Consider the following 26432-nt stretch of genomic DNA (forward strand, 5'->3'; position numbering starts at 1 on the left):
ATACACTGAATAGCAAATGAAAACAAATTTGGACTTAACTAGGGAAATACTTTAATTAGAAAGAAAGTTTACTATAATAGAGAGAACACGCTGATCAAAAATCTGCGATTGGCTCAAAAGTCAACAGAAAATGGGTTTTGTTTTATAAGGTAAAGGAGAAGGCAAGCAGAGAAAAGCAGGTGTTTTGGAAGAGAATCTGGACAAACAAGAAGAAAATACCAGTGAGGTCTGACAAAAAAATGGTCGTGGTTTTGCTGTGGTCAGTTGATTCATAGGATAAGTTAATAAAGGGACACATTCCTCTTTTGCCTTCCTTCCTTTTTTTTGTGTGTGTGTTTGCTAGATTTGGGGGCAACCAGAGTTAGGGGATATTAAGAAAGAGAGAAGTTCAACTAGAGTTTGGTCAAGACAAAGCAGAGGAAAAGTAATGGAGAATTGGGAACAGTGGGTAAAGTATATTGATAAAGATCTACAAATATTTTTTACAAAACCAAACTGAAATTCTGGAGTAAAACACTATGGTAAACAAATTGAAAAATTCACTAGTGGGAGCTCAAAAGTAGATGTGGGGTGACAGAAGAAAGGATCTGCAAACTTAAGGATAAACCAATAGAAATTACATAAACTAAAGACCGGAAAGAAAAAAATGAATGAAGAAACACGAACAAAGCCTCATAGAAATGTGGGACGCCATCAAGAACAACATACACAGAACGCCAGAAGGAGAGGCAAGAGAGAACAAGACAGAAAATATATTCAAAAGATTAATAGCTGAAAACTTCCCATATTTGATGAAAAACATTAACCTATACATACAAGAAGCACAATTAACTCCAAGGAGAATAAATTCAGGGAGATTCACACGAAGAGACATAATAGTCAAAAAGCAAAAAGTTGAATGCCAGGCTGGGCGCAGTGGCTCATGCTTGTAATTCCAACACTTTGGGAGGCTAAAGGGATGGAACGCTTGAGCCCAAGGAGTTTGAGTCCAGCCTGGGCAACTAAGTGGGACCCCGTCTCTACAAAAAATACAAAAATTAGTCAGGTGTGGTGGCTTGTGCCTGTATCCCAGCCACTTGGGAGGCTGAAGTGAGAGGACTGCTTGAGCCTAGGAGGCAGAGGTTGCAGTGAGCCAAGATTGTGCCACTTCACTCCAGCCTGGGCAATGAGACCTTGTCTCAAAAAAATAAATAAATAAAAAATAAAAAATAAAAGAAGAAAAAAGTTGAATGCCAAAAATAAAGAGAAAATACTAAAAGCAGAAAGAGAGAAAAGAATCATCATGTACAAGTGTACATCAATAAGATCAATAGTTTACTTTCCATGAGAAACGCTGTCAGAATGTGGTGGGACAGCATATTCAAAGTGCTGAAAGAAAAACAAGAAAATAAAGCGACAAGCAAGATCTTTATATTCAGCAAAGCTATCTCAAAATGAAGGCAAAATTAAGACATCCTCAGATTAAAGAAAAAAATTGAAAGATTTGTTGCTATGAATCCTGCAATATAAGACATTGTAAAAGAAGTTCTTCAGCATGAAAGCAGTGACAGTAAACATCAATTAAAGTCCATATGACACAAACAAAGATCTCCAGTAGGCAATAATAAACAAAGTATAATTATATACTGACATACCTTTCTGATCAAAACTCATTTAAAGAGCAATTGTATAAAACTATATGACATATGTTATATATATGACTATATATAATATTTTATATATATATAATTATATTTTCTGGCATATGACATATACAAATATAGTGTAGTTGACCAAAAAACACAAAGGAGAAAGTTGAGAGTGAAACTATGTTGTTGTAATGAGATGAAACCAGATGATAACACAAATTCATAGGAAGAAATGGCACATAAGTTTAATATAAAATAAAACAAACACTATAAACATATTTGCATTTTCTTTCCACTGTCTTCTTCAATAGATATATAACTATATGAAGAAATAATTATAGCAATGTATTGTTTGGTATATAACATATATGGACATATTATGTATAAAAACAATAGCACATAAAAGTGGGTGGAAATGGAGTTATATAGAAGCAAAGGTTCTATATTTTACAGGGATTAATTTATTACATATCTTATATTGATTCTCATAAGATTTATATTGGAAGAAAATAATCCAAAAATATGATAAAATCATTAGAGGAATTGAAATTGTATATTAAAATAATGTATACTTAATACAAATAAAATACTAAGGGAGAAACAGAGGAACAAAATAGTCATGAGCCATTTAGAAACAAACAAAAACAAAGTGGCAGATGTAAATCCAACCATATTAAGAATATATGTGAATGAATTAAACAACCTAAGCAAAAGGGAAATATTGTCAAACTATATTTTAAAAAAGACACATTCCATGCTGTCTACAGGAGATACGCATTAGTCTCAAAGATAAAAAGTTTGAAAATAAAATAATGGAAAAGATACACTATACAGCAAGCAACCATAGGAGAGTCAGACTGGCTATATTTCTATCAATAAAAATGAACACTGAGATAAAAATGTTACAAGATAGGTTATAAAATGGTCAATCACAAAGATTTAACAATTCAAACATATATACCCCTAATGACAAAGCCCCCAAAAATATCAAGCAAAAACTAATAGAAATGAGGGGAGAAACAGAATTTCAACAATGATAGTTGGAATCTTCAATACCTCTCTTTCAATAATGGATAGAAAAACTATGCAGATAATCAAAAAGATACACAAGAACTGAAGAACACGAAAATCAACTAGACCTAGAAGATACTGATAAAACATTCCATCTAATAAACAACATTATACACATTATTTGCAAGTATACATGGAACATTTTCCAGGATAGATCATATATTAGGCCTTAAAACAAGGCCAAACAGGCTTTAAAAGATTATAATAAAGCAAAATACGTTTTCTGACCACCAAAGATATAAATTAGAAAACAATAAAAGAAAGAAAATAGAGAGATGTACAAATATATAGAAGTTAAACCACATTCAATGAAAGGGCCAATGTGTCAAAGAATAAATCACATGCGAAATTTGAAAATCTTTAAGACGAATGAAAATGCAAACAAAACACAGCAAAAAATTATGAGATGTAGCTCAATAAATAATTAGTGGGAAAATTATAGCTGTAAACATCTATATTAAAAAATCTCAGATAGGCTAACTATAAAATGAGAAAAATAAGAACAAATTAAAACTAACATAAGCAAGAGATAGAAATAATAAAGATTGAAGCAGAAATAAACAAAACAAACTGGAAAAACAATCAAGAAAATCAGTGGAAGCAAAGATTGATTCTTTTAAATGATCAACACAATTGATAAGCCCTTTGCTAGACAAACCATGAAAAAAAAGGAAAGACTAAAATAATTAACATAGGGAATTAAACAGAGGACATCACTATCAAATTTGCATGAGTGAAAAAAATGCTTATAAGCGAATACTGTAAACAATTGGGTGCTAAATAGACAAATTCCTAGAATGGCATAAGCTAAAAAATTGACTCAAGAAATAGAAAATCTGAATAGACCTATAACAAATAAAGATACTAAATTCGTAATTTAAAAGCTTCCCAGAAGAGCCCAGATCCAAATGGTTTTACTGGAAAATTCTACAGAACATTTAAACAAGAATTAACAGCAATTCTTCATAAAATGTTGCAGAAAAGTGAAGAGGAGGGAGCATTTCCCAACTCAGTATTGTATTGTAATGCCAGTATTATCCTGATGTCAAAACCAAGATATCACAAGTACAGATCAATATTTCTTATGAATGTACGTGCAACAATCCTCAAGAATATACTAGCAAACTGAATTCAGCAACATTTAAAAAGATTATGCACTATGACTAAGTAGGATTATACCAGCAATGCAAGATATATTTACTATCCCAAAATCACTCAACGTAATATATCATACTAAGAGACGACAAAAACCACATGATTATTTTAAAATATGCAGAAAAATCATGACAATATCTAACACACTTTCATGATAAGAAACAACCAACAACTCGGAATAAAAATGAAATTCCTCAACATGACAAAAGACATCAACAAAAAGCCTATAACTAACATTATACTTGATGAAAGACTGAATGCCTTCCACCTACTATCAAAAACAAGACAAATATATGTCCAGTCTAACCAATTCTGTTTAATATACTTTAGCAAGAAATAGGTATGTAAGATGTACAAATTGGAAAGGAAGAAGTAAAATTATCTCTATTTGTAGATGACATTATACTGTATATAGAAAATCCTAAGAAATCCACTAAAAATCTATTAGAACTACTAGTCAATTTAATCAAGGTAGCAAGACACAAAAAAATATATAAAATCACATTTCTGTAAGTGTCAATGAAAAGGAAAAAAATAATTTACAATGGCATCAGAAGATACTAATATTTAGAAATATATTCAAAAAACAAATGTACAATTTATGGATTGTAAATCACAAAACACTATAGAAAGAAATTATTAAAGATATAAATAAATGGGATGGGAAAATAACCATGTAAATGGATTCAAAGAATTAATATTTTTCTGATAGATATACACCAATAGGTAAAGAATAGTGTTTTCAACAAATGTTTGTGAGACAACAGGATACCTATAAGCAAAAGAAAGAAGTTTAACCCTTACCTTACATCACACAGAACAATCAACTCAAGTGGATCACAGACCTAAGTATAAGGAGGAAAAAAGCTCTTGGAAGAAAGCATAGAAATAAATTTTCATAACCTTCACGATTGCTTAACCTAAGGTTAAGCAATTAGTTATTAGATATGACAGCAAAAGCACAAGGAATAAGGCAGAAGATTGATACACTGCAATTCATCAAAATTGAAAATGTCTTTGCTTCAGAAGACATCATAAAGAAAATGAAAAGACAACTGCCTGAATGGGACACAATATTTTAAAATCATCTATCCCATAAAGGACTTGCATAGATAAACTGTCTCAATAATAAATAGACAATCCAATGTTTTAAAAGTTGGCAAGGAATTCTAAGAGACATTTCTCTTAAGAAGATATACAAATGGTAAGCACATAAAAAGATATTTAACATCATTAGTTCTTAGAGATCTGCATACCAAACCCAAAATGGCATAATAATTCATAACCACAAGATTCAGTATAACCAATAAGACAGACAGCAAGTGTTTGTGAGGATGTGGAGAAATTGGAATCCTCATATATTGTTCTTGGGAATGTAAAAATTGTAGTTGCTTTGAAATACAGTCTGGCAATTCCTTAAAAAGAGACAAAGAGTTACCATATGATGCACAATTTCCAATCCTAGTTGTCTACTCAAGATAACTAAAAACATATAACCACAAAAATTATACCTGATTATTCATAGCACTACCATTCATAATAGCAAAAAGTGGAAACACCACAGATGTCCATAAACTGATGAATGGAAAAACAAAATGTAGGCTTTCCAAACAATACACTATATTTGTCATTAAAAAATCTCAAGTGTTGATGTATTCTGAAGTTTGAATGAACCTCAAAAATATTAGACTGAAGTTCTTCCCTGGACAAAATAGCATACACTTCTTTCTCCTTGTTCCTTTCCACTAGAGACAACCCTAAACCATGGATATAATGCAAGAGACAACTAAAAAGGAACTCTGAACGGAGGAAGGCAAACTTTTATGCGGAAGGCAAACTAGAAGAACACAAGGAATCATATGACCTCCACCCAACAAAAAAAAGGGGACCTAGACCTAGCATTTCCCAACTCCTAACATACTAACATAATTTGACTCAGACAGGTTAATTTCTCCCTTGACTTCAACAATAATCCTGCCAAAGTAGCTAGGGGAACCAAGTAGAACCAGAAAGAGGGATGTTATTGGAAATACTGCTGACAATAAAGATACAAAAAATGTACTAGCCTTCCCAACTGGGCCCAAGACTCTCCTCCAACCACTGCATGGGCAAGGAGCACTCAGAAATCACGAAACGTAAACTTTGTAGAATTTTATTCATATTCATTGGTATATGGTATTAATTTGTGTGATGTACTATATTTTGCCCATTCTTAAGAGATGGTGGTTTAATTTCTAGGTTGTGTCCAGTTTGGGCTATTAGGAATTTGTGTTTCTATATGCCTTTCGGCACATGTTAATTTTCTTTCTTTCTTTTTTTTTATTTAATTTTTTTTTTTTTTTTTTTTTAATTTTTTTTTTTTTTTTTTTTTGAGACAGGGTCTCACTCCGTCGCCCAGGCTAGAGTGCAGTGAAGCGATCTTGGCTCACTGCAACCTCTGCCTCCCAGGTTCCAGCGATTCTCCTGCCTCAGTCTCCTGGGTAGCTGCGATTACAGGATCGCGCCACCACGCCCAGCTAATTGTTGTATTTTTAGTAGAGATGGGGTTTCACCATATTGGCCAGGTTGGTCTCGAACTGACCAATATGGTGAATCCGCCCGCCTCAGCCTCCCAAAGTGCTAGGATTACAGGCGTGAGCCACTGCGCCTAGCCTGGCACATGTTAATTTTTAGGATGATAATATGTTAGAGTAGAATTACTGTGTCATGTTGTATGTGTATATTCAGCTTAATAGAACCTGCCAGAACTTTGCCAGAGTCCTGACTCCAATTTCTCCTCCAATAAACAATATGCGAGAGTTTCTCACAGACATAAGGTATTGTCAGGGTGAGAGCCTCATGTTTGCCCAGGCCTTATGGATGGAGAAAATTCTCCTGTGGCAGGGAGTGTGAGACCAGGCAGAGCATGGCAGCGTTACTGAGCCGATGAGACAGAGATGGAAATTTGGGGGCTGTTAATGCAGCTGTGATTTATCTGGTAGAGCACTGAAGATGCGGGAGCTAGGCACAGAACAAGGACAGAAGTCAATGTGGGAGTTCAAAATAGGTTCTTGTTAAAGGGCTAGGCTGCACATGTGCACAAGACTCATTAAGGCCCAGCAGGGAGTGAATGTAAGGTTTAATGAAGAACAAAAATATCAGAGGACTTAAACAGTGTTCAAAGATTCTGGAGTTTTGGCCTAGCCAGAGTACAACAACCTGTGAGATAATGTTCAATCATCAAACATATTTTAGTCAGAGTCCAATATAAAGAGAAAGAAAAATGGATCAGAAAGATACATGATTTGTATAAAAGTGGCCCCAAATTCTCAAGTTTTCAGAAATATGTAAAATTGTAAATGTAAGATTAGTGGAACCAAATCTGGTTAAATAAAAACAGATATGCATGTGAGTATATAATACTTAAACAGCCAAGAGCCAAATAATAAATAAATTAAAAGTGCTAGAGAAATAAAAATTAACTGCCTACCTGGGAAGGATGATTTAAACAATGGCTGTCTTTTCAAGAGCATCCATGGAGACATGGAGAAAATGGGGCAGCATTTTTCCAAGGCTCAAAGAAAATAAATAAAATTTTCAATGCAGAACACTATGTCTAGAAAAATTATCCTTCCAAACTCAGCAGGAAATGAGACATCTTTTCAAGAGCATCCATTGAGACCTGGAGAAAATGGGGCAGCATCTTTCCAAGGCTCAAAGAAAATAAATAAAATTTTCAATGCAGAATACTATGTCTAGAAAAATTATCCTTCCAAACTCAGTAGGAAATAAGACGCATCCACACGATCAAACCTGAGACAATTTGTTCTGGATAACCTGCAATGCAAGGAATACCACAGCAATGTCTTCAGACTGAAGGGAAATAACCCTTCATGGAAATTAAAAACTACAGAAAGGAGCCAAGTACACTAGAAAAGAAAATTATGTAGATAAACATAAGTCAATTTTTCTACTGATTTTGAAAAATAACTCAATGTATATAACAAAACTGATGATAATATTGTATATGTAAAATATATGAAAACAAGACCACAAAGGAAAGAGGATGAAAAGGAAATAGAGTGCTGTGAAGTTAACATTTATGTGGAGTGGTACTAACATAGTTCCAATTAGAATAAGATAAGATAAAGATTCATATGCCAATCCCCAAAGCAACAATTCAACACAGTATAGGTAGTAATCTGGTTACTATGGTAGTATAATGAATTCTCCAAAAACTTATATCTTATAATATACTCATTATTTACTGTTTTTGTTTCCAAATAGGCTATACCTCAATAAAAGTACTGCCACCATATGGCTCATAGCTGGCACATGTTAGATGCTGAAGAAAAATGTATTAAACTTATGGATATTTAACTTGAAATAAATTAATATAATGATAAAAAAGATGCACTCCTTGGGAAGATCATTTGCATTAACAGAAATCGTTTGTCTTAGGCACATATAGATTGAATAAATTTTCTATAAAATAAAAATCTACAGACTCACAAGTATTTCAATAACTAGTATTTGTAAAGATGAACACTTCCAGTGAAGAGGCAAACAAGCCTCTTTCAGCCCAACCACCCTGCTGAGAAAAACTAGGAAATCTGGAACATATTAAATATATTGTTTGAAGGCACCATAAACCAAAGGAAGAAAGCAGATAGAATCCCAGGAGATAAGCTTGTGTAATGAGAACGACTCAAATGTGCTACTGCTTCTCATTTGAAGGCTTTTGCTGATTTTAAGGATGTAATTGAGGATCCAAGATGCTAAGCAGAATGTTGTAGCTGAGAAGCTAAGCAGCTGTGAAGGGCATTCAGGAGTTTCATCCAACTGAGAGGATGCAGATTAGACCTAACAGTGCACAAAGGAAACAAGCCAGAGAAAACAAACCAGAGGTTCATTTGGCATCCCCAAGGAATCATATCTTGATATTGATATAACCTAAAATAGAAAACTCCACACAAAACCTGATATCCAGTTTCCAAAGAATTCAATCTCTGATTGTGATGAGATGAACTATCCTAACCCTGCCTCTCAAATGCAAAAGTAAAGATATAATATCCTAGAAAGTCCAATTACCTCTATATGACTTCATACAGAAAAGCCAGGCTGCAATCAAAAGTAGCCACAAATGCAGAAAGCAAATTGGAAGGAAAGGATTTAGCATCAGGCTTGGGATCCATTTTCTCCATTAACTGAGGACGCCTCAAACAGAAAGAACTAAGACTCGATTTTACACCCATGCAATTTAGAACAACAGTGGGATACCACTAAATGCCTATTACATGAACAACAGCAAAAAATACAGAACATAAAAAGTTCTGGCAAGGTTATAAAGCAAATGTAATTCTCCTACACTGCTGGTAGAGTGCAAAACAGTATATTCACTGCGAAACACATCGACATATTTAAAATAACTGAAAGGCAGAAATATCATGTGATCCAGTCATTTTGTTCCTTAAAATTTTTCCAAGGAAAAATGACATTATATGTCCATACAAAGACTCCTAGAAGAATGTCCATAACATGGCAAAGGGTGGAGAGCCTGGGCAATATCAAAGGGAAAAGGTACAAGGTTCATAAGAAACTTTGGTGCAGGATGAGTGGATATTTACATTGTCTTGATTGTAGTATTGGTTTCTTAAGTATACACATATTAAAACTTATATGTTAACTTTAACGTTGTATAGTTTAAGTCAATTATACTTCAATAAATATATTCTAAATGTGCCTTATGCACCAAATGTCTCAAAGAAAGTTCAGACCATTAAACTCAAAAGAGTATGCTTGTAGATAGAATACTAAGAAATTTAATATTTATATGAAATATTTAAGACAGAATAATCCTCTAGAATAAATTGGAAAAAAACTAAGCCAAAAAATGTAAAACTAAAATTAAATCAATAAATGAATATTTGTAATTACATTAAATATATTTTTGATGTTGTTGTTTTTCTTCTTTTTTAATAGAGCACAAAAATGATAAACCCTTGACAATAATTATGAAAAAAAGCCAGGTATTATCATTACCAGGAACGTAAAGAGGATTATCACTACAGCTCCTTGAGACATATACATAATATTTTAAACAAAGTTATGTTGATAAATTTGAAGTTACGTGAGATCAGTAAATTCTAGAGAAAAAAATCAGCTTATCAAGAACAAAAAAAGCTTTAGGAAATCTCGATAATTCTATATTTAACAAATTACATCTGCAATTAAATCCTTCCTACCAATGATTCTACAAGCTACTGTTTGATGATCTACACTCTTTTCCATAATGAGAAAGAATGCCAATTTTGCACAGTCTTTTCCAGACAAAAGAAACATTTCTCAATGATTTTATTAGAGTGCTATATGCTTTACACCAAAAATAATATCACAAAGAAGATACAAGAAAGGAAAATCAATGGTTTAAGTGAAGGACTGGAGAAATGGAGCTCTATCTTTCCAATGCTGAAAGAAAAAAGAGAAAACTGCCAACCCAGAATTATATATGTAGAAAAATTTTGCTTCCAAACTGATAGTGAAATAAGATATTCAAACCTGAGACAAACTGCCCCTGGGAAAACTATAAAACAAATAGTGCTAAATGAAGCCATTTAGGGTAAGGGAAGATAACATCTTACAGAAACATAGAATTTTAGGAAGGAGTGAAAAACCCTGAAAAGAGAAAATATGTGGATAAATATATAATATGATTTTCTATTATTTATTTAAATAACTGATATCAATGATAAATGTACTGAAGTTACAGATATTTAACTTGAAATAAATTAAGTATAATGATAAAAAGATGCACTCCTTGGGAAGATCATTTGCATTAACAGAAATTGTTTATCTTATGGACATATAGATTGAAGAAATTTTCTATAAAAGAAAAATCTACAGACTCACAAGTATTCCAATAACTAGTATTTGTAAAAATGAACACTTCCACTGAAGAAGCAAACCAGCCTCTTTCAGTCCAACCTTCCTGCTGAACAAAACTAGGAAATCTGGAATATACTAAAGATTTTTTTTTTTTTTTTTTTTGGAGACGGAGTCTAGCTCTGCTGCCCAGGCTGGAGTGCAATGGCCGGATCTCAGCTCACTGCAAGCTCCGCCTCCTGGGTCTACGCCATTCTCCTGGCTCAGCCTCCCGAGTAGCTGGGACTACAGGCGCCCGCCACGTCGCTCGGCTAGTTTTTTTTATTGTTAGTAGAGACGGGGTTTCACCATGTTAGCCAGGATGGTCTCGATCTCCTGACCTCGTGATCCGCCCGTCTGGGCCTCCCAAAGTGCTGGGATTACAGGCTTGAGCCACCGAAAGATATCTTTAATAACTGTTCTACTTCAGCCAAACATCACAGAAAACCAAAGCTCCCATCCTCAACCATCCATCAAAAATGCACCTTCACCACTACGTAACTAGTTAACCCAAACTGCCACCACATGTGATCCAAGAAAGCCCAGTAGGGAGCTGGTACTTTCATACTTGCTGGGTGGTAAAGAGTATGCCCTCAACCACACCACTGGTGTCAAAAGAGAGCATGTGGGAAATCTGGACTTCCCCTCCCTAAGAATTAATGAAATACTGCTCCCCTCCCTACTGGAGTGCTGTCAGAGGAGACTCAGTGGAGATTAATGGTTTCACAACAGCACATGGTGAAAAGGTTTAAAAAAAAAGTCACTCTATACATTGTCAGTGAAGTTCATATGAGGAGCTATAACCTGACACTCCTACTCTCCCTATCAGGGAGGAATGAGTGGAGGCCTAGACAGGGACCACAACTCCCAATCCCAACCAGGAGTAACCAGGAACATCCCTCATTCAGGAGTCAATGGAGGTCAAGGATGGAATACTCTTTTACACTAGCCTGGTAATAGAGGTAGTGCCTTCACCTTTCCCCTGCTTGTGTGGTGCAGAGGAGCTAATTATTGATACTGAAGGAAGAAAAAAAGAAATTACCCAATCAGGACAACAGAGAGGGAATAGAAGGGAGAAAAAAAGGAAAAAAATCTCAGGAACTTGTAGGTCAATAAGAAAACTTCTAACATTCCTGTGACTGAAATCCCATAAGGAGTGGATAGAGTATAGGACTGAGAATACTTTAGGATAGGATGCCTAAAAACTTCCCAGCTTGTCAAAGGAAATCTACAGATTCAACAGCTTAGTGAAACACAATTAGGATAAACCTGAAGAAATTCATCCCAAGACCCCTCATGGTCAAACTTCTGGAAACTAAAGGTAAAACGAAGTTATTGAAAACAGCAAGAGAGAAACTATACCTTGTCTATAGGAAAAGTACAAAAACATTCAAATTTGGTCAAATTTATCATCTGGTTTCTACAGGGAAGCCAGAAGCAAGTTCCACAATTTTAAAATGCTGAAAGAAAAGAATGGTCAACCCAGAATCCTATATCCAGTGAAAATATTCTCAGAAATCAAATATAAAGTAAGACATTCTCAGATGAAGGAACACTAAGAAAATTTATTGCCAGCACAACTAACCTAAAAGAATGGCTAAAAGTAAGTTATCTAAACAGAGAAGATTGATAAAAGAAGTAATCTTGGAATATCAAAAAAAAAAGAAGGACAGGGTTATCAAAACACAGGTGAATACAATAAACTAACTTCCCCCTCTTGAGCTTTCTAAATTAGATTTTTCACTCTAAGTAAAAATTATGACGTTTTCTGACGTGGATCTCAAGTGTGAGTAGTAAATATTTAAGACAAATGAATTCAGGGGTATAGTAAATAGAGATAATAGAAGATAAGGTTTCTAACACATTACTAAAGTGGTAAAATGATGACAGATTATGATATCTATCTATGTATCTATCTATCATCTATCTGTTGTTCAGAGTAATCAGTAAAATGAGTAATGCAAAAATGTACATTCAAATACACTACAGATAAATACAAATTGAATTAAAACAATTAAATACCCACACGCAGACAGAAAAGAGAATACTGAGAAACAAAATCAGAGAGAACAAACAGAATAAAAAATTAATGGCACACTTAAGTGCTAACATACAGATAATATTAAGTGAAAATACCCTATATATACCAACTAAAATACTGATATTGGCTGAGTGAATTAACAAAAAAGTGACTTAACTATTTTTCTGTCTACAACAATCACATTTTAAATATAATGATACAGGCAGATTAAAAGTAAAGGATGAAGCATAAAGAAAAGACAAATATTTGAGATGATGGATATCCCAAATGCACTGATTTCATCTTTGCAAATTATATCAATGTATTAAATTATCACATGTGCCCCCAAAATATGTGCATTCATTATATATCAACCAAAAATATATAAAATGTATAAAAATAAAAATGAAATGCAAAAAAAGGATGGGGAAAATATATCATACCAAAAATAATCAAGAGAAATCAGGAATCACAATATAAACATCAGATAAGGCAAAATTCAGAGCAAAGAAAACTATAAGAAATAAAGATGGACATTATATAATAAGTGGTCAATCCAAAAGAAGATATAGTAATCTTAAATATGCATGCACCCAACAAACGGAGCTACAAAATATGAAAACAAAGCTGATGCAATTGAAAGGAGAAACAGATTAATCTACAGTAGCTGGAGACTTCAACCTTCTCCGTTAACAACTGATAGAATAACTACACAGAGTCAGCAAAGATTTTAAAGAAAACAACATCATCAACCAACAGGATTTAACTGTCAATTATAGAATACTGCATCCAACAATAGTCTAGTACAAATTACCTTTTTGTGTCCATGGAATACACACCAAGACAGACCATATCATGGTGAATAAAATAAATCTCAACAAATTTTAAAAATCTAAAGTCATAAGAGTGTGTTCTCTGACCACAATGGAATCAAACGGAAATTAGTAACAAAAGCATAACAGCAAAATCTCTAAAAGTTTGAAAACAAAATGATACACTTGGAAATAATCCATGAGTCAAATAGATACCATCAAGAATTTTTTAAAAGTCATTGAAACAAAGGAGAAAGAAAATGCAGCATAAAGGAAAAAGAAAATGCAGCATATAAACATTTAAGACAGAAAACAGAAACAGAAAATAGCATATTAAAGAGGAAAAACTTTTCAATTCATTTTATGAAGCTAGTATTACCATTATATCAAAATTAGACAAAGAAGTACCACAACAAAAAACATAAACCTACAGACACAAAATTTCAACATGATACCAGCAAATAGAACTCAGTGATACATAAAAGGTTTGCAAGTTGATTTAATTCCAGGGATATAAGGCATACACACACAAAAAAGATAACCATGGAAGGTGATGGATATGTAAATTTGTTTATAGCAATCCTTTCACTATGTATATGTATATCAAAACAGCAAGTCATACAGGTTAACAATATACAATAAAATTTTTAAAAAACAATCAATGTACTCTACCATATTAGCATGCTAAAGGATGAAAATGACATGAACATAGCAATTGAAGCAAAATGAATTAACCAAATTCAATACCCATTCATGATAACAACTTTCAGAAAGAGAAAAATAAAGAACTTCCTAAAGTTGATAAAAAGCATCTGCCAAAAACTTACAGCATACATTATACGTAAAGGTGAAATACTGAATGCTTTCCTATTAAATTCAGGAATAAGGCAAGTAGTTTACTTTTACCAGTTTTGTTCAAGATAGTGCTTGCTGGTGATCCAAGGAAAGAAAGCAATAGAAGGCATATAAACCTAAAAGGAAGAAAGAAAACTACCTCCATTTGCCGATGAACTAAAGTCTACATAGACAATCCCAAAGAATCTATAAAAATCACTTAGAAATAAGAAGTGGCTGGATGTGGCAAGTCATGCCTATATTCCCAAAACTTAGGGAGGCCGAGGCAGAAGGACCACTTGAGGCCAGGAGTTCAAGACTAGCTTGGGCAACATAGCAAGACTGTGTCTCTACAGAAGATAAATTAAAAGATTAGCCAAGCGCGGTGGCAGAAGCCTGCAGTCCCAGCTGCTTGGGAGGCTAAGAGGGGAGGATCACTTGTGCCCAGAAATTGGAGATTACAATGAGCTATGATTGTGCCACTGCTCTCCAGCCTGGGCAACAGTGCAAGACCCTGTCTTTAAAAATAAAGTGACATTGGCAAGGTTATGTGATAAAAAGTAAACATGATATCAATTTTATTTTTATATACTAATAATAGACATGTGGACACTGAAATAAAAAACAGAATTTATAATTGCTTCATAAATGAAATACTTAGAAGTAAATATAACAAAACATGTATAGGCATTGTACACTAAAAATTACACAACATTGATGAGATAAATCAGAATATCTAAACAGAGAGACATACTGTGCATTTGAATTGGACTGTTCAACAGAGTAAATTTAAATTCTCACAAAAGAAAAATACAGGTTTAACACAATTCCTAAGTAAGTAAATTCCAATACATTTATTGTAGTTACAGAGAAGATTATTCTAAAATTGATATAAGTAGCAAAATTTTGAAATAGTAAAATACATTGGAGAACTCACTGCACTCACTTTCAAGATGTATTATACAGCTATAGTAATAGAGATAGTGTGGTATTCATAGTGAGATGGATGCATAGATGAATGAAAAGAAAAGAATTCAGAAATAGCCCCATACAGTATGGTCAACTGATTTTAGATAAAGCTGCCAAAGCAGGTCGCGTGCGGTGACTCACGCCTGTAATCCCAGCACTTTGGGAGGCCAAGGTGGGCAGATCATGAGGTCAGGAGATCCAGACCATCCTGGCTAACATGGTGAAATCCCATCTCTACTAAAAACACACACAAAAAAAAATTAGCTGAGCGTGGTGGCACACGCCTGTAGTACCAGCTACTCCGGAGGCTGAGGCAGGAGAATCTCTTGAACCTGGGAGGCAGGGGTTGCAGTGAGCACAGATAGCACCACTGCACTCCAGCCTGGGCGACAGAGCAAGGCTCCGTCTCAAAAAAGAAGAAGAAGAAAAAAGCTGCAAAAGCAATTCAATTGAGAAATAATTGTACATTTTCAAAACTTGTGCTATAGCAATTGGATAGCCATAGGACAAAAATTAAACCTCAAAAGTTCACACCTCATACAAAAAGCAACTCAAAATATATCATAGATACAATTATTTTTATAAAAACTACTTAAAAAACTTAAGGAAAGAAATAGAATGGGAACATTCAGGACATTGGGCTAGGCGAGGAGTTACTAGATTTGATACCAAATATCAAACTATATACTATTTCATACAGAAAATCCAGCATACAATAAAAAATAAGTAAACATGCAAAAGAATGAATGAAAAGGATTAGCATCTGGCCTTTGATTTGTTTTCTCCATTTACTGTGGATGCCTGGGACAGAAAGAACTATGACTTGGTTATACTCATGCATTGTAACGTGACAATGAGATTACTATTGCATACCTACTAGGAGGGCTACAGTTAAACATTCTGAACTTAACAAGTGCTATAAAGAACGAAGAGCAACTGCAACGTTCATACTGCTGGTAATGTGTAAAATGGTACAATGTTGCAAACTAATTTGTCATATTGTAAAATAGCTCAAAAATACACTAATCCTGTGACCTAGTCATGCATTCCTTGAAGTTTATCCAAAAAATGAAAGTCTATGTCCATAAAAAGACTTGTATAAGAACGTGCATAGCATGGTGAAAAGGAGGAATGTTGAGGCAGGATCAGTAGACAGGGCATACATATATGCACAAGAAAATTTGAAAAGGTGGGTGGAATAGATATTTACATTATCTTACTGATGGCAACTGTTTCACAAATACATACTTATCCCAAAATGTATACTGTTTATTTTAAAGTTGCACAGTTCAAGTCAATTATACCTCAATAAAGCATGATTGAGATGGACCAAAATATCTGTCTAAAGGAAAATTTATAGCATTAATTGTACAAACAGAAATGCTGAAAATTTAAGATCTCATAGTCCACCTCAAGAAATTGAAAAAACAGTTATTAATTACTAAAAATAATTGAAGACATGAACCAATAAAATCGAGTTAAGTTAATAAAATTTTAATAATTTTAAAGGAAATATTGACAAATTCCAAAGTTTTTATTTTAAATAGAATAAAAACTGACAAATCTCTTGCAAAACTTATCAAGAAAAGTAAAATACACATGTTACAGTATCAGAAATGTAGACAGAAACATCACTACAGATCTTGTAGAGAAATACATAATATTATAAACAAAATTATGCTATAAATTTTAAATTTTATAAAATGATAAAAAATCTAAAGCCTAAGAATTCTCAATAGTCCTATGATTATTAAATAAACTGTATCTATAAAGAAAATCCTTCCTATCAATTAATTCCACATCCTAGTGCCTGAATTCCTGATCATTTTCACATAATGAGAAAGAAACAACACCAATCTTGCACAAACTCTTCCATGGAACAGAAAAGCATTCCTCCAAATGTTCTGGATGACCCTTATAAACTTTACACCGAATTTGTCAGGTAATCAAAGGTTTACATCCTGCCAGTTCAAGTTTATACACCTCCAATAACCTCATATTGATACAATATAGTGACTTGCTAGTATTTAACTTGCACTAAGTACTAAGCACATTTAATAGAGTAATTGCTAATTTACACTTTGTGTATATACTTAGGTGCAATGCAAAGTTCATTTGTTAAAATACTATTACAATTATACTAAATGCAAAATTATCATATATTAAGGCTGTGGAAGTGTCAAGCATTTCCACTTATTATTTTATGTTCTGTATATTGCTTGCTACTGATAAATTGATATTTACTATATCTATATAAATCATTTCTCATATATAGTATATTTTCTCAAAACATGATATTATCATATGTTATATAATAGCTCTATACTGAAAATATTTTGCAATAAGCAATACAATTATCACTTCATCATTCTTTATCAAGAGATTGGTGTTTCTCATTAAATTTCTCATTTAAGTCACTAGTAATATCAGATCTGCAATAATAACAACAAACAACATTACCTGGGAATGTGCTTATTTTTTAATTTTTGGAAAATATGTGCAGATATCTTTATGTTTTAAATATAAAATAAATTTTTGTTTTTTTGGCTTTTGTTGTTTCTCACATCAGCTATATATTTTTTATTTTGCTTTGCTTTATTGCTAGTGTCAGCCAAATACATTCTTTTTATTTGCCTAAATGAAATAACTTAATTGATGTAAAAACTATTGGAGTTTTTGAAATATTTTATTAGTAAACCATATATTTGACATTTATATGAAATATAAATAATATTAGTGAAATGAGTGAACATATATCCATCAAAAACTTCAAAAAATAAATGTAGAATATCAATCCATGAACAATGGTTTGAATGATGGCTGCCTTCTCAACAGAATCCACGGAGAACTGGAAAAATGGTACAGCATCTTTCCAATGCTGAGAAACAAGATAACAATTTTGAACCCAGAATCATAAAAACAGTTTCTACGCCACCAACAGATCCAAAGGCAAGGGAGGAACATCTTTTTGTTCAGAGGTTTAAGTACAACCTTTCACCAAGAATGCTGACAAGACAGGCTAAAAGACGAAAACATGAGGAAAAATCTAAGCAAGGATATCAGAAGCTGCACACTACGGTAAAAATAGACTTCACAAAATTAGCCCAGTCTTGTCAACAAATAAACAATAAAATAAACAACAACAATAAACCAGATGAGGAATAAATCTCAAGATTTCATATATTGTATTACCTTATATGTCCAGTACTTAACAACAAAATAAAAATTCCAAAACTATGAGACATGGGAAAAAAGAGGAAAGTGTGACAAATATATAGGACACAAGACAAACAACAGAAACTGCCTTTGCAGAGACCAAAATGTTGGAGTAGCAGACAGGCTTCAAAACAGCTATCATAAATGTGTTTTAAAAACAAAAGGAAACTATGTTTATAAAATTAAAAAATATAATGTTAGCTTAAAATCTGTGCATTTCACTGAATTGCTCATTCAATAAAATGAAAGAAAAAAATGAGTAATTATCAAGTTTTCAAGAAAATGTTTAAATAAAATATGACAAAAAGGCCACAAGGAAAAGGCAGGGATATAAGGAGTTTTTCTGCTGTTAGGTTGCATTTATATAAATTGGTACTTTCTGGCCAGGCGTGGTGGTTCACCCCTGTAATCCCAGCACTTTGGGAGGCCAAGTCAGGTGGATCACAAGGTCAAGAAATTGAGACCATCCTGGCCGATGTGGTGAAATCCCGTCTCTACAAAAAATACAAAAATTAGCTGGGCGTGGTGGTGCACACCTGTAGTCCCAGCTACTCGGAAAGCTGAGTCAGGAGAATCACTTGAACCCAGGAGGTGGAGGCTGCAGTGAGCCAAGATCGCACCACTGCACCCCAGCCTGGAGACACAGTGAGACTCCATCTCAAAAAATAAATAACGAAAAAAGTAATAGGTAACATTTTGGCTATTAACGTAGCTTTTAAAATTACCACAAAATTTATATTCTGTAATATATTACATATTGACTTCTTTGTTTTCCACTGGGCTGTGCCTCAACAATGTACCTCTACCATGTAATCCATATCTGGCACATGTTGGGAACTGGGGAAACACTTAGGCAATCAATGAAAAAAATCTGACTTTAAGCAAATAAAGACAGGAGAATCACTTGAACCCAGGAGAGGGAGGTTGCAGTCAGCCAAGATCGTGTCACTGCACTCCAGCCTGGGCAACAGAGCAAGATTCTGTCTCAAAAATAAAATAAAAGTAAAAAAGAGAGAGACAGAAAAGATAAACCCTTCAGAAAATTATTTGTCTTTTAAGAAAAATTTTAATCTTATTGATATAAAGATTGGGTTAATTAGGCATAAGAGGAAAAACAATTAAACTTATTTCAAAAAGGAGAATATATGGAGCTGTTTTCAGGAATGACTGAGAAGCTCTATCAGACAAACCATTCCGCTGAGAAAAACTAGAAAAGCTGGAAGATATTAAAGACATTCTTCAAAGGCACTACTAACCCAAGGAAGCAACCACTTGATGAGACAAGTTCTCAAAACAGCAGCCCAAGGGATGAAACCCAAGTTTGGTACCTCTTTTCCCCTCAAAATATATGGTAACTCAAAGGGGGTGATTGAGAAGCCAAGATACTAACCACGAAGCTGTGGTTTAGACACTATGCAGCTAAGCAGGTATTTTAGTAGTCTCAAAAACTCAGGGGACACAGATCAAAACTGACAGTGCACCAGGGAGAAAGAAACAGGAAGACAACCCAGGGCTTCATGTGGCATCCCTGAGAGGCTATGCCCTAAATGCTTGTATGAGCCAGAAATAGAAAACATCTCACAAAACCTGAGACGCAGCTTCAAAAGGAATATCCCTGATTGCTGACAGCTGCCCACACGCTAACTGTCTCTTAGAAGCAAAAGCAAATGCTCACTAAAAAGGAAAAATTTTTCAAAACTCCCAATTATTTCTACGGTATTTCATACAGAAAATCCAGCATACAATAAAAATAATCATATAGGCAAAAGCATAAATGGGAAAGAAAAGATTAACAACAGGCTTGTAATCCATTTTCTCCACTTACTGGGAATAAATAGCAAGGAAAGATTGATGACTTGTATATATCATGCAATTTAGAGCAACAGTGAGATATCACTGCACACCTATTAGAGGAGTTACAATTAAATATATTGACTAAAACAAGTGCTGGCAAGTATGTAAAGCAACTGTAACTCTCATAATATTGGTAGGATGTAAAACAGTATAATTATGTTGCAAAACATATTGATTTATTCTAAAACAACTTTAAAGTACACTTCGCACATGATCCAGCCATTCCACTCCTTGAAGTTTATCCAAGAAAAATGAAATTATACATTCATAAAAAGACTCATACAAGAATGTCCATAGTATAGTTTTAAGTTGGGTAGTGTGATGATTCTGGCTTTTTTCCTTTTGCTTAGAATTGTTTTGACTATTGGGGCTCTTTTTTTGGATCTATACTATAAAGCTAAGGTAACCAAAACAGCTTGGTACCGGTACAGAAACAGACACACAGACCAACGGAATGCAGCAGAAAACTCAGAAAGGCAAGTCATACACCTACAACCATCTGATCTTTGACAAGTCCAACAAAAACAAGCAATGAAGCAATGGGCATTCAATAAATGGTGCTGGAATAAGGGGCTGGCCATATGCAGAAGATGGAAGCTGGACCCCTACCTTTCATTATATAGAAAAATTAACGCAAGACGGATTAAAGATTTAAATGTAAGACCTCAAACTATAAAAATCCTGGAAGACAACCAAGGAAATACTCTTCTCGACATCAGCCTTGGCAAAGAATTTTTGGCTAAGTCCCCAAAAGCAATTGCGGTAAAAGCGAAAATAGACAAGTGAAACCTAATTAAACCAAAGAGCTTCTGCACAGCAAAAGAAACTATCAACAAAGCAGGCAACCTACAGAATGGGAGAAGATATAAATAAACTATGCATCCAACAAAGGTCTAATATTCAGAATCTATAGGGAATTTAAACAAATCAACAGGAAAAACATAAATAACCACATTAAAAAATGGGCAAAAGACATGAAGAGATACTTCCCAAAAGATGCATACGACAGCCAACAAACACATGAAAAATTACTCAGTATCACTAATAATCAGAGAAATTCAAATAAAAACCACAGTGAGATAATGTATCACACAAGTCAGAGTGTCTATTATTAAAAAGTCAAAAAAACAACAGATGCTGGCCAGGCTGTGGAGAAAAGAAAACACTTTTACACTGTTGGTGGGAATGTAAATTAGTCCAGCCATTATGGAAAGCAGTCTGGAGATTTCTCAAAGAACTGAAAACAGAGCTACTATTCAACCCAGTATTCCTGTTACCGGGTACAAACTCAAAGGAAAATAAATCATTCTACCAAAAAAGATATGCCCTCACATCTTCATCGCTGCACTACTCACAATAGCTACGACATGGAATCAACCCAGGTGCCCATCAATGGTAGACTGGATAAAGAAAATGTGGTACATGTACGCCATAAAATACTATGCAGATATAAAATATAATGAAATAATATTATTTGCAGCAACATGAATGGAATTGGAGGCCATAATTCTAAGTGAATTAACACAGGAACAGAAAATCAAATACTGTATGTTCTCATGTGTCGGTGGGAGCTAAACATTTGATTTTGATTTTAACTTCTTATTTATTTTATAATTTCAAAAAAGTGTATTCTAGAATCTTAAATTTTCAGGATTTTATCTTTGGCATTAATGCTCTAAATTTTCCTTTAGATACATGTTTTGGTACATGGCACACAGTTTTTAACAGCTTAATTGAGGTATAATTGATTTCAGATGAACTACACAATTTAATATATATTTGTGTGTGTGTTTGTGTGTGTGTAGTTGAGCATACATGGACATCAATATGGGAACAACAGACACTGAAGACTACTAGCAGGTGGAGGGAGAAAGAGGGGGTGAGTTTAAAAAACACCTATCCAGTACTATGATCGCTACCTATGTGATGAGATGTATACTCTAAGCCTCAGCATCACACAATATTCCCATGTAACAAACCTGCACATGCACCTCCTGTATCTAAAATCAAAGTTGAAGTTACTAACAATGAAGAATGTCCATGGTATGGGAAAGTGGGGAGAGCTCGGGCAAAATTAGGAGGGGGAAATCCAAAAGTGCACAAGGAAAGCTGGGGAGACGGATAAATATGTTCATAATCTTCAGTGTAGAGATGGTTCCTCTCTCTCTCTCTCTCTCTCTCTCTCTCTTTCTCTCTCTCTCTCTCTCTCACACACACAAATATATACATATTTATATATATATAGTAGCTTATTTGAAATCAATTATACTTCATCCAAGCTGTTAAAAACTGTGTACTACATGCCAAAATATGAGACTAAAGGAAAATTTAGAGCATTAATGCCAAAGATTAAATCCTGAATATTGAAGATTTGAGAATACACTGCACGAAATTAAAAAATAAATCAGAAAATAAAATCAAAATTTTAAACATGAAAAATTAAAATTAGCCATCAGTTAATGAAATCTAAAAAAAGTTAAACAGCAATTAAAGAATTTTGTTGTTGTTTGAAAGGAAAAAATGTAATAAGTCCCTGGCAAGACCGATCAAAGGAATTTTTAAAAAATCATGTATTATCAACAGCAGGAATGTAGAGGGCACCATCCCTAGAATACTGGAGATACATACATTATGTTGTAAGCAAATTTATGCCAATAAACTTGAAATTCATGAAATGAGAGAAACAAAAATATAGCAAAATAGTTAAACCAGGAAACTTCAACGATTCTATCTCTAATCAAAAACTGTATCTCTATAAGAAAAACCTTTCAACAAATAAATTATTTGTTGGTGCCTAAATACCTGATCTTTCTTATATAATTGAGAATTAAATAACACCAGTATTGGACAACCACTTTACACAGGAGAGAAACAGTAAAAACTCTGTCCAAAATGCTTTATAAGACCTCTATAAACTTGATACCAAACTAATAAGGCCATTATATAAAAGGAAAACGAAAGGTTTGTATGCCTAATGACAAACACAGAAAACTAAATAAAAGTAACATTTTATATTTGACAAGCAGAATCTAAAGATACTTCAATTATAATTAACCATGAACAAATTGGCTTTAATACGAGAATGGATTCTTGTTGTTTTGTTTTCAAATCAAACAATCTTGACAAAGAAATGAAATTATGTCACTACGACAGCAGTTACAGAAAAGTCATTTCATATAATTAGCCACTTATGAGTCTTTAAAAAAAAAAACATTAAAAACTGCAGCATATATAATCAGTGGTGAAAAACTGAAGAACTTCTCCTTCAGGTGAAAAAAGAGACAAGGATGTCTATCATCACCAATTCTACTCAGCATTTTAGGGAAAATTTGGTTCAGGGCAATAATGCAAAAAGAAAAAAAAATAAAAGAAGAAGAAAAAGCCATAAATACTGAAAACCATGAACTGTACCCTATGTCTATATACAGACTGCATAATTATGCTTCCAGAATATCTAAAAGCAATCTGTAAGCAATGTATTAGAACTAATAAGTAAATATTTCAAGATTGATAGGTAACACACATATAAACAAACACTTTTTTTTCTAAGAATAGCAATTCTTAATAAACTGTTTATACATATCATAAGAAATGACACAAAAACCCCACTGGACAAGGTTATATTTTTAAGGCTTTTTCTATATATTTAGCAGTCATTATAACCCTGAATATTGCTACTTTTTTCTGATACAGAGACTCCAAAATATAAACCAAACTTTATAACAAACTTGACACTTAATCCAAAGGAAACAATAAAAAGGGCATTCTTTGTGTAATTTTTCCTATGGTCCTTAGTCTATGATCTCATTGACTAAATAGATTAGCTTCTTTAAAGTGAGTCATAAGTATTTTCTCTACAAAATTTGTTTATATATTTTTTCGTATTCTTTTCCACTGTTTTCTAGTTCTATCTTTCAGCACGATTTCTTAACTGTTTCTGTATTACCTTAAAAGTTAAAAAAAGGAAAAAAAATTAAACTACTGTTGTTTAGAAACAGTCACTAGTGATATGCCACTACGTGTCTACTTCTTTAATTTCCTTTCGCTATTTAAAAATTTGCCTTATGCTTGGTGTAAAATTTTCAAAAAATGCGCATGAATATATCCTCTTGGAAGTAACCATGATATCAGTAAAGTGTGTCTAAGGACAGATATTCACATAAATTGGCATTTACATAATATACATGTGCACACATGTGAAATCATAATTTGCTCTACTTTTTACCAGCAACATATTCTGGAAATACCATCTGGAAGTATATAAGATCTATTAGATTGGTTGCATAGCTACATAATATCCATAGAATAAAAACAATATAATTTATTGAAAAGTAGCTCTTTTGCCAATTTTGTAACCACACATTTATGCTTATTTGTTAGTGGCTATACTGGATACAGTCCTAAAAGGCAAATTAGTTTTTTAGAAAGCAGGTGAAAAACTACTTTGTTAATGCTAAACTAATTTCCAAAAACCCAGTACTATTTTATACTCCCTCAATAATCTGGTATCAAGATAAAGGATACTTTTTTATTTAATTTGCATTAATTATTATGCATAGTTAACAGCATTAATGAAAATGTACGCTTACTTTATGTAAAATGATGAATTTTACTATTTGTTAGTTTATAATTTATATTTAATACACTAAAAATTTTATATATTAAACCTGTGCATATATTCTTTACTTTCACATATGTTTTATATATTGCCAGTTACTGAATCAACTCCTATATGCATTATATTTACATAAATCATTCCAGATATGCAACATAATTTGCCAAAGCAATAATTTTGCTATAGATCATACAAATGTCACTTCATTATTCTTTATAAAGAGTTTTAATTTCTTCTCACACATTTTCTCATGCCTGTCAACATTACCAGCAAATGAGCAATTATAAAAACTATTTGCATATTTTTCTTAAGAATGTGTTTACATTATTTTGGATATAATTCGTAGATATTTATACATTTTAATAAAAAGTAGACATTTATTCCATGAGAGATTTTCTTTTGCTTGTGATGTTACTGTCAATCAAATAAATTATATTTGTATCTACAGAAATGGAATATTTAGATTGACCATATAGGCACTGGACTTTTAAAAATATTTTATTATTAACCTGCATATTAGATACCTATATGAAATTAAAAAAAAATCAATGAAGTGAACAAATGTATACCAACTAAAAACTTCTGAGAAATAAAGATATATTACCTATCCTAGAACGATGACTTAAAATTCGGCTTCCTTCTGAACAGAATCCATGAAGAATCAGAAAATAGAGCAGAATCTTCCCAACGCTGAAAGAAAAAAAAAAAACTTTCAACCCAGATTCTATATCCAGCAAAATTATCTTTACAAACTGATTAGCCACATAAACAAACCTGAAATAGTGTATTGCTTGACAAGCTATAATTCATGTTGCTACCCTCAGGTGATGGAAAATTGAGAACGAAGAAAATTCGAGAAGAGCACGAGGCTCGAGGGCTAAGGTGGCGCCCTCTGCTGGTGGCTGTTGCTAATGGCAGTCGGCTGGAATTTCAGCCTAGCAATTTACCTATAGCATCACAACTGCTACCTTAGGTTGGTTACGAAAGGGTCACTAAGCTTGGTCCAGAATCCGTGTGTGGCCATAAACCCTATCTCTTGAAGGCAGAGGGTGTAAAAAATGTGTGGGCATGTTTATAATTTGCAATAAACAAAAATTTAAAGGAGGAAATTAAATTGAATTAAAAATATTAAATAAACACAAACGTAGGCAGGAAAGGAGAAATAGAGAAAAAGAGATGGAAAAAATAGAAAATAAATGGCAAAATTGTCAAGTTGAAATCAAACTATATTAATAAGAACATTAATTTTTAAAAGCTTAAACAGGCCAGGCGCGGTGGCTAAAGCCTGTAATCCCAGCACTTTGGGAGGCCGAGACGGGTGGATCACGAGGTCAGGAGATCGAGACCATCCTGGCTAA

Source organism: Colobus angolensis, unplaced genomic scaffold, assembly GCF_000951035.1.
Source record: "Colobus angolensis palliatus isolate OR3802 unplaced genomic scaffold, Cang.pa_1.0 Scaffold140, whole genome shotgun sequence".
In the NCBI taxonomy this organism is placed as follows: domain Eukaryota; kingdom Metazoa; phylum Chordata; class Mammalia; order Primates; family Cercopithecidae; genus Colobus; species Colobus angolensis.